The sequence below is a fragment of the Pollicipes pollicipes genome, unplaced genomic scaffold, assembly GCF_011947565.3.
Source record: "Pollicipes pollicipes isolate AB1234 unplaced genomic scaffold, Ppol_2.1 Scaffold_4740;HRSCAF=5597_pilon_pilon_pilon, whole genome shotgun sequence".
Taxonomy (NCBI): Eukaryota; Metazoa; Arthropoda; class Thecostraca; order Pollicipedomorpha; family Pollicipedidae; genus Pollicipes; species Pollicipes pollicipes.
In genome coordinates, this window is record NW_023596545.1 from 5,656,610 (window position 1) to 5,664,109 (window position 7,500).

Here is a 7,500-nt window from a genome sequence, read left to right on the forward strand (position 1 = left end):
GAAGAAGAAGCGGGAACTAAAGAAAAGGTCACATGCTCATTGAAGGTCAGTGACCTTGACTGAACTTTTGAAGGTCATGCTGGCCAAAACAATACAAAACTGCATTGAGTTTTGCCTTTATTACTAGGAACAAATTGTTGACCTCGGTAATTTTAGGTAAGTTACCTAATGTGACCTTTAAGAAACCCATGGAAGATGTATAATGCGGTCCTCGTTATTAATCAATTCGAAATGAGCACCAGACAATACCCCATGCCGCAAGCCCTAGAGTAATAAAACAGGTTGGTTATGAGGTTGGTCTCAGCTTCATAGCTGACCCTATGTCAGTGGAATCTGCTCCCTCAATTGTTGTGTTGCACTTTACAGTATCTCACGGATGTATGACTTCGTCTAGCACTCCGATGTAGCATCAGAATGAACGATTCCCCAGAAATTGACCTCGCTGAATCCATGGCCAGACTTTGACCTGTCGTAGGTCAGCGACCATACAAGGCACATCTAATTTTTTGACACCGAACTGTCCGCTATTGAATTGCCTACAGCTATGTAAAATGTGGCGTGGCTACGCCGCGCCCTTCAAGAACCATTCCGGAAAACCTTTGGAAGGAGGGGGTCATTTTCGCTCCCCCCACCCAAGCGCGTGTTAACTCTACGACCGTCGTCAGGTATTATGGAGCACTGGAGTTGCAATCAAAAGACCCTGGCTCGAATCCCAGTAATTCCAAGGAAGGACGTGCTTGGCTGAAAGCCAAACATCATCCCGCCCTTCTCAGAGCTCCATATCACCTGACGACGGCCGGAAATTAACTTGTCAAAACGTTGTGTACATTCTAACAAACCAGGCGAGGGCGCTAGTCCGAACAATTACTCCATACAGCTACTAGCACCCCGTATCAACCCTTTCGTAAAACTGTAACTGATCGGCACTGATACGAAACGGCATCCATTATCCGACAGTGCAAACGGCATCGGCATCCGACGGTAAACGGCATCCGACGGTGGAAAAAACTGAACCTCGAGTTGCCACGTGTGAAAAAAAAACAGACAGTCTTGTGCATATGTAGAGACAACAGACCATTCCAGCAGGACTGAAAGTAAAAATCCCCACGGAGCCCTAACAGCGCAGACTAATAGTTGAAACATGAGGAGGCGCGCTATGATGAGCGACGCGTTACCTTCCACCGTCGGAGCAAGATAATCTTGGAAATGTCAACATGAAACATCGAGTCAAAGATGACATCAGAAGTAACAGCGGAAGAACATCTCAACCACATATCGAACTCCGTCAAAAGATCTTACACAGACGAGAATCAAAAGGTGAAAAATCGACATCCAGAGCCCAGAGAAGCTCAACAACAGCAAAACAAGCTCAAAACCCATATTACAATCAATTAAGGCGATGGTAAGCCTGAGCGATTACAGCTACCATCACATGAGGAAACAAAGCTCAACAAGGGACTGAAGTTTGTAAATTGAAATGCGTGAATAAACTACGAGGACATCGTAGCTCTCAAAGAAGAGTGTGCAGTGCGTCACTGACGCGCTGCGACTGCAGTCACACGTCATACCGATGTCGTTTTAAGTTAACTCATGAATCATGAAAGAGAGCGATATTTCAAATCAATGATAGCATTCCAAAAATCCCGGGCTAAAAATAATGTCACCTTTGCCAATGTGACCTCATCAAAACTATTCCATTATCGGCAGCTCTCAATTTTCTTCGCAGCATTACACGGGGCTTTAGAAGGCGTCGGAAGTGGGAATGCGACAGGGATTAGTTACGCCGACATCATTCTCGCCAGGCAGAGGGAAGGAATAACTTCTGTTGATTAAACTGGCTACTGTTTGTGCCTGCATTATGGATTTTTTGTTATTCATAGTGTTCAAGTTGTGTGTTCGGGGTTTGCTGAGGCTAGCTTACAATAATCCAATTTTTTGCCCGTTGTGGTGGAAATGCGGAAGGTTTTCTCGCAGGCATGATCCATCCAAAACACGAAAGCTTAACCCATAGGTACTGCGGTTCTTTGGCGTGCATACATTTATGACTGGTGCCATGAATTGAATGTGCCATTCATGAGGCTTTTCAGTGGGTTGTAAGAGTTGCAAAGTACCAGCACGTGTCCAGTGATAGCCAAAGCGGTTCCCAAATTGCAAACTACGGTGGCGTCCTGCCATGTTATAGCCCCGTTCGGCCGCGACAGGACCCAACAAATTTGAATTGCAAACACAGCGGACGTGTGACCGGCGCCGGCCTTCAGCTGCTAGCGTACTGCTTCGGCTTGTGAATGCCAGTAGGTGCACACAAACTGTCATAGCAAAGGCCGCCGTGGACATGATGGTAATCCTGACCGCATCCGTCGTTTGGCTTGTTGTCTTGTTCGGAGGATGAGGCGAACTGGTTCGTGGTGGGGTCTAAATGTATCTCACGTGGTCAGCTACCATCTCACCGCCGATTGGTTATGTCCCTGAACGGCACACCCAGCAAAGGGAGCGTGGCACTTGTTTGCACTTGCACCCTTTGCAATTGCAGACGAATCCACTGAGAGTTCTTCTTATGGTTTTGATTGATCTTTTTCGGTGTTCAGCACAGGGCTCTTTTCAAAGCGCTCATTGGCTTTTGGAAACATCGTTTACGGCGGATGTTTCAGTTTGTTTCTAGGCCGTGTTTACAAAGAAGGTGTATGCCAGCGACGTATCACGTGGTCTAGCGACGCAACATATTCAAGCTTCTACCAAAGCGCATTTCGTGAAATGACTTCCGCCGTCGGCTGTGATACTTACACGCGTTCACTTTTCGTGACGTCATTCATGGCAATTAATGGTGAGGTACATTCTGACCACCATACTTCACGTATACATGGGGCTAAGGGACTGATTGTAGGGTGTTCGTAGGCAGGGGCACCTTTTTCTTAAACGATTGGGAGGGGGAGCCGAGGGCCCGACGACATAACCAATGCCTTAAGTTACCGCTCAATTAAAGCATGTCCCTGTTGTTGCCATGCATCTATCATTAAACACAACTGCTCCTAATGTTTTACCAGGGCGTGTTTTTGAAACATGTTCCAGTTGTCATGCTCCCTTTAAACACGTACGCTACACTCACGAAGGCTCTTAAAGGTATTGTTCATGAAATAGACCCGACAGGAAAGCAGTTGACGTACAAAAACTAAAATCACTTGGTTTACTGGATTCTCGAACATTACTCGCTGTTATGCTTGAATCGCAAACTCTAGGCCACTCATACTGCGAACCATCCTGCTTCACATGAGCAGCTACACATTCCAATTAGTCTTACTGGTAATCTGCTGCTATGATAATAGCTTGCTCGACAACGAACCTTGTTAGCCACGCTTCGCAGATAGCCACGGGCATGGCGAGAGTCCAATTTACGGGTAGAACACATTGAGACGTGACTACTGTAATCTTAGCGGGGTGCAGTTTCAGCTCCGATGTGCTGCAGCACATTTGTGGGATTCTGCTCCATCGTATGGGGCTTTGGATTGAGGTGGTCAGGTCATAATAAGTGCTCGGTCTAGATCCAATTCTTCATTATAAAGAACTTCAGGGTACGTCAGTGCGCGCCCGTGTACAGAGCTCTGAGGACCGCGCTGGCTACCAAAGCGCTTAGAGGACGTGCGCATCCGGGACTCGAGCCGGGGCCGCCGCACTTTACAGCTAGAGGTGCTAACCAATCGGGCATTAACTCACCCGGTGAAGACTTATTCACCATGTGATCTAAAGGTCTCTGTGCGGAACTGCGAGTTAACACACCATGAACTGTACGTGGCGGGAAGCAGGCCCCTCATTCGGTATACCGTGGACTGTAATTTCGCAGAAAAATTGTTGGAACAGATTATGGTCGAAGTCGCCACTCAAGCGACAGTGTCAAGAGCCTGCGACTCGGTCCAAAGAAAACCAAGGCCCATGGCTATTGTTGGTCTACGATGGTGCGTCAGGTTTGGTTACATGGATGTATATGCCTATATATATATATATATATATATATATATATATATATATATATATATATGTATGCATATACATACATTTACCTCGGTCGTTTTTCTGCATTCTCGCTTTAGAGCGCCGAGGGTGCGATATCCTTCACCCAATCCACCCGCTATTCGTGGCTGGGACGGCGTCGATGCTCACCGTCGGCCCATTCCCACCCGCTATTCGTGGCTGGGACGGCGTCGATGCTCACCGTCGGCCCATTCCCACCCGCTATTCGTGGCTGGGACGGCGTCGATGCTCACCGTCGGCCCATTCCCACCCGCTATTCGTGGCTGGGACAGCGTCGATGCTCACCGTCGGCCCATTCCCACCCGCTATTCGTGGCTGGGACGGCGTCGATGCTCACCGTCGGCCCATTCCCACCCGCTATTCGTGGCTGGGACGGCGTCGATGCTCACCGTCGGCCCATTCCCACCCGCTATTCGTGGCTGGGACGGCGTCGATGCTCACCGTCGGCCCATTCCCACCCGCTATTCGTGGCTGGGACGGCGTCGATGCTCACCGTCGGCCCATTCTCGATCAAGGGTATCTACCAGTCTGCCATCAATTTGAACTTACCAGCACTTTTTTCCAAACCATGAAATAGTTTAACGAAAGTTTACATACAAACTTGCCCATACCGTAATTACCCATAATCGTAATTTTCCCGCGATATACACCCAACCCAGGTCGCAGCCCATTTCAGTTGGGTGCCCATAGGATTACCCAACCTGTAAAGTCCTCTTATTCCTCCCCCCCCCCCCTCCTCCGCGAACATGGGACAAAGTGAAAGAAGACGGCGAAGGAATTGAAAACAAGGAGAAGAAAGTAAAGACATGGCAGATTGCATTAGTTCTTAACAGCGGGTAGCCATCTCACTGCATTCATACATTACATTTGTAAGGTTCAATATTGTGTTTGCGGTATCTCAGTTTTTGATAGCCATGGTATAGCTTATAGCGCCATATCGCAAACAAGAAACATTAAAGCAAAGCTAGGCGCAAGGTGGTCGCAGCGCAGTGCGCAAGTTCATTTGATGGATACCTGTCTGTCCTTTGCAGTCACTTCGTTGCCCTCATGTATGCATGAAATGGAAGTCACCCTCCATTGGACACAGACTCATCGCACTCAACTGATCATTTTGTCCCTCGCCTGGTGCGATCGCCGCCGTGCATTGTCAAATTAGCCCGATGTTTCCTGCTGTCAGCTCGTGAGTCGGACATTGCATTTGCCTGCCAGGCTTCAGCAGCGTGTGATGCCGAGCTGGCGCCGGATCTCACAGGACACCGCTGGGAGCTGCCGACCGCAGAGACTCCCGTCACGCTGCCGGCCGCAGGGACTCCCGTCACACTGCCGGCCGCAGGGACTCCCGTCACGCTGCCGACTGCAGGGACTCCCGTCACACTGCCGGCCGCAGGGACTCCCGTCACGCTGCCGACCGCAGGAACTCCCGTCACACTGCCGACCGCAGGGATTCCTGTCACTCTGCCGGCCGCAGGGACTCCCGTCATGCTGCCGGCCGCAGGGACTCCCGTCACACCGCCGGCCGCAGGGACTCCCGTCACACCGCCGGCCGCAGGGACTCCCGTCACACTGCCGGCCGCAGGGACTCCCGTCGCACTGCCGACCGCAGGGACTTCCGTCACACTGCCAGCCGCAGGGACTTCCGTCACACTGCTGGCCGCAGGGACTCCCGTCGCACTGCCGGCCGCAGGGACTCCCGTCACACCGCCGGCCGCAGGGACACCGTCACCTGCGCTCCGAGTGCGGACGCTGCTTCGCCGTGCTGAAGCGAATGCGGTGTCCTGCATTGCTGTAGCGCAGTAACGCTGGTGTTGCTTGACAGTGTGGAACGACACTTCTAGTACCATAATTGTGTAACGGAAATATATCAGCGTAGCAGACGCGATCGAAGCGCCAATTCGGGCGATGGCCGGGGTGGACGCCAGACGTGGGCGTACCATCACCGGCCGTCAATGGTCGGAGTAAGCGCCAGACGTGGGAGTTCATCACCGGCCGTCAATGGGCGGGGTGAGCGCCAGACGTGGGAGTTCATCACCGATCGTCAGTGGCCGTGGTGGGTGCCAGATGTGGGAGTTCATCACCGGCCGTCAATGGCCGTGATGGACGCCAGACGTGGCATTTCATCACCGGTCGTCAATGGACGCCGCCGAAGCTGCTGTCGCCATCGTTCAGAACGGCAGCAGCAGATGGCCGTGTGTCGCGCTGCAATCCGGTCTAGCGCGACATCGCACAGTCCAGCCTAACGAGACATCGCACAGTCCGGTCTAACGAGACATCGCACAGTCCGGTCTAACGCGACATCGAACAGTCCAGTCTAACGCGACATCGCGCAGTCCGACCTAACGCGACATCGCAGCAATCGTCTATGTTATGTTTTTTGTTTGATGTTTTATGTCACATCTTTCTTGAGCGGAACGGTGGTTGGGTGATCTATGTCAGGGAAACCTCATCCGATTTATTTTTATAGTTGTTTAAATATGATATACATAATTTTTGACACATGTCATTCTCAAAGCTCAGTGTTTCATAGTGAAACGTGTTTTTTGGTGCAAAGAAACGTGTGTCTGCCCATATTACGGCGCCAGACATTTCTGTTTGTAAATCATACGGTAGAAAGGTCAATGCATATACTCCCGTCGATGTGGAGTGGTGCAGTGGTGTACTGACACCGATACCATCTATTCATGCTCTCATGACGTCCGCCAGGGTCTGGGCTGCATGCCGATTACGTCTCTTGCTGGGGTGCTGCAGCGGCGCAGTCCTTCTTAGAGAGGGACCCTACTGCGCAAGACCGGCAAACTTCGTCGTTCGATACAGCACCTAGAAACAGCTGGCGGCGAGGCCTTACCCTGCGAGAACAGGCCACCTCGTGGCTTAAACCCGTTTCGCAACATCAGACCAACCCTCACGGATTCAGACATGGGCTCGACAAACTTCCAGATCAAGCTTTTTGTTATTGGGAGGGGGATCATGATTAAAACCAAAAGCCCTTTTTAGTGAATGAGGTCAGTTTTAATTTAGAGTATTCTTTTTAGTCAACTTTTGCTGTGGATTATGAGAGGAAAGATGAATCAAGAATAAGTCCACTTGATTGGAGTGGAAGTGCGCGAATAGAAAATATAGCACGACATGTGTACAAATAAGGTTTGAAAGCTTCCAATCACTTCAATTACTTCCAAAGGCATACGGCAGTCACATTTATGTCACCTAAATTTAGTGTGGAAAACATTTTGAATGCCCACCACACTTGGCAATGACGGCAAGTAATATAAACGATCAAAAGATTACGATGATACATCTACAGAGGCGTAAGACACGCCTGTTTTGAAATCCGTCACGATCTCTTTCGAAGGAAGCGATATCTCTTTCTACCTGTTTCCTTTCTCCAGTGATATATCCTTCACCTGTAGCAATGTACCGCTTTCTACGTTCTTGTTATGCTTGAAAGCGCTTCCTTGAAGTTATGTTGTTTAAGGATGTCAG